The following is a 3356-nucleotide window of genomic DNA, read 5'->3' as shown; positions in this document are numbered from 1 at the left end:
TTTGGTGTCTTGTGGTTTTTTTCCCCCTGTTCTTCTTCTGTGAGTAAATGTGCTCTGCTCGAACAAGCTTCTGCCAGCCTGAGGTTTTACATTGGTGAGGGAGACCCGCATGCTAGTTGGCAGTGTAACCAGTACTAATTCTGCTCCTGACATCCCAGCTTGAGACTGGGATGAGGAGGGAGGCGTTTCTGTTACCATTTCCCCATTACTGGCACTTATTGCTGAGTTCCGCTGGTGTTACTGCTTGTGCTTAAATGGAAAAGCAGCAGTGCAACGTTTTCATTGCCTCATTCATTGGCTGCACGTACACTCTAAAATCCAGGACACGTCATAGGAAGTTTACTAATTATATATGAACAAAATACGTGGAACTTAAGAGGATAAGACAACAGCGGGCTACACTGATTTGAATCACCACTTTAACTGTGGTTTAAATCAGCCAGCAGGAAAGCTTCATTCACACAGTCAGTTTCTGCCTTGCTTTGTGTTTGTACTCAAGGTCATGGCTTACCTTTACCCCCCATTTCCTCCCTTCCAACCACATATTCCCACACAGATGCCTATCACTGCTGCATTTCAGCCACCCTTTGTGTCCCCTGGAGGCGTGTTGTGTCGGGATGGCCCCGCTTGCAGCTTGTGAGCATTTCAGCCATGTCAAGCACCCATTGGGCTAGTGAGAAACATGGTGGCCCATAGGTTTAAGCCAGTCCCTACGTGTGTGGGACCAGCCTGTCCCCTCACTCACACTGTCACAAGTGGCTCCAGCCATCTCCTCCCTGAGAAGCTTTCTGAAATCCCTACCCTGCCCACAGGTACGTGATGTGTTTGATGGAGGTCAGCCCTGTGAGAAGATTGGTGGGCGGCTTGTAGGGCGGAAAGGCTGGCTGCCCCTTCACTATGTGCCCTTCAATGAACGTCAGTGTGTTAAAGCTATTGCCAGCCTGATGTTTTGGTTGGGGATCCTAACGTTTGATGTCTCGTATGCTGAGGAATTATAAATGTCATTTATCTGCTGTTGGTGATTTGCAGCAAGTTCTAGTCAGATGGAAATGGGAACTGAAATAACTTGCAGAACAGCAGTTGTTTAGAATGCTTTCAATTCATTGACTGGGGGTATCTTTAACACTCCGGATAAATAAATGGACTAAAACACATTTCGATAAGACCCCTTAATGAAGCAAAGTGTTCCCGATGGTTCTATCCTTGCACCAGCAGGTCTTAACTACCTTAGGCTAATTTTTAACTCATAAACACTTTTCTTCTGCTCGCTGTCTTCCTCCAGTGCAGTGCTATGACTTGCCCTAAGACTCCACCAGCAAACAGGGCCTGCTCATGACTCCTCCCTTAATCAGCATTGCTTCAGTACCGATAGTCAACAGTGATTTCAATTGCAGCTTATGCCAATCTCATTGAATTGATACGGTTACTATTTTGATTTATTTGATGTAAATATGAAAGATTGGCTGGTTGAGAAGAACTAAGAGGAGAATCGCAGTATTCTTGAGCATTGCTCAGAGTCACTCGAAGGGGTGACACTCTGATTTTGAGCCATTTTGCCTGGACTGATTTTCACAGCTTGCATTTCTATGGACGAGCCGTACGCCTCATTGTGGTCATGTATAAAATTAGTTTGCTGGGCAAAGCTTTATAGTCTTCTTTCCTTCTTCCAAGTCTATTTATGTGAATAAAAATGAAGTTCACCAATCCATGTATGTATATATCCTTTGAATATGGAAACTAAGTATTGGAGGTCATTAAAAACATCTTGCTAAAGGGACGTGACCAAGAGTTTTGGTGAGACATTTGATGCTTCCATTTCATTTAGTAATGCCAATGGGTTTCTGTGTGCCCACACGTGACACTTAGGGCCATTTGTGGGTGGAAGCAGGGGCTGGAATAAGGCTGAGTTGGATTGCAGTTGGACCGTGTGTTTTAAAAACAGTGCTGACTAAATAAATCAGGCAAATTATGGGATTTCTTGGCAGGAATCCTGTATGTTTGGTTTGGAATCCCATCGATTCTGTAAATTCTGGTATATCTGGTGTCATGCAGCAAAATACCCCCTATAGAATGTACTTTCTGCTCTTAAGGTCTTTGGCCAAAGTACTGCCAAAGCGGGGCATTGCTGTACCATAAACACCAAAGGCAACAGCTGAAGCTTCCTTAAACATGGCCAAAAAGATGCACTCTCCCAGTTTAACCTGGGGGTTAGAAACGTTCAGATTTTCTGTTACAGAAACAAGGCTGTGATTCCGGCTACTTTAACAAGACTTGAAACGTTGTAAATAACTTCTAAAAAGTGGCTTTCTAAGTCACAGATGTGTCATATTTCCAAAAGGAACCACCTCTAACTTCCCAGGAGACTGCACTGACCAGCCCAGAGCAAATGCAATTGCAATGGACTGTTTCAGCAGGATAAGGGTCAGTACTGCTTGGTATCAGCTTTGAGATTAGCTCTCAGAAGCCTGGATCTTCTGGCCTCAGTCATGGTCTTAAGGCAAAGGAAAACACCACATCCCATTGGAGGATACTGATTGAACCTGGCCAGGAGAAGCAGCGCATTAAGAAATACTGCTTGATCCCAGGAGCACAACATTAGGCTTTATAGCCATGGTATTAGTATATGAATCATGCTGAATAATAACACATGATTAAATGGCTGAGAAACTCCTATTTTCACAAATGTTGAAACATGAACGACATTCCTGTGGAATGCACATGAACCTCCATCTGACTGTTATGTGAGATGTAAAGCAACTGCACCAAATCCAAAGGAAGGATCCAGAGGCAGAGCTACAACCAGGCTGGCCATATATTTTCTCATCCCATCCTGGTACCAGCCTTGCATGCCTGACATCAGCCCAGGGCTTGTCATTGCAGGGACTGCAGGTAAATGCTGGATGCTTTGTGCTTTCAGCAGCTCACTGCATTGCATGGGGACACAGATCCCTTTCCTACTGCCAGAGCAGCTGCATGAGAAGCTTTGGCCAAGCCTGGGCCAGTGTCTGTGTCTGTTATAAGGTCCTCAGGGTATAACAGCTACAACCATAGCTGCGTCAGTTTACACTAGTGCTCATATTGATAAGATTTTTTTTCTCTGTAGATAATACAGTCAATTTTCCTCTCCTTCTGCCTTTAGAAAGAATGTAAATCGCTGTAGTTAAAATCACTGGGCCTTGTAAAAAACTGCCTGTGCCCAGAAAACCAAGCGTCAGAGCTTGCCTGGAGCTGAGGAAGAAGTGGCATCTTTTTCAATAAATTTACATCTCTAAATAGATGATAAGTGTCAAATCAATTTCCATATGTTTAAAATAGCAGAGCATTAAGTATTCTGGCACTTCAAGCAATCAGCTAAT

The sequence above is a fragment of the Coturnix japonica genome, chromosome 2 (genome assembly GCF_001577835.2).
Source record: "Coturnix japonica isolate 7356 chromosome 2, Coturnix japonica 2.1, whole genome shotgun sequence".
In the NCBI taxonomy this organism is placed as follows: domain Eukaryota; kingdom Metazoa; phylum Chordata; class Aves; order Galliformes; family Phasianidae; genus Coturnix; species Coturnix japonica.
This window is presented reverse-complemented; position numbering follows the sequence as displayed.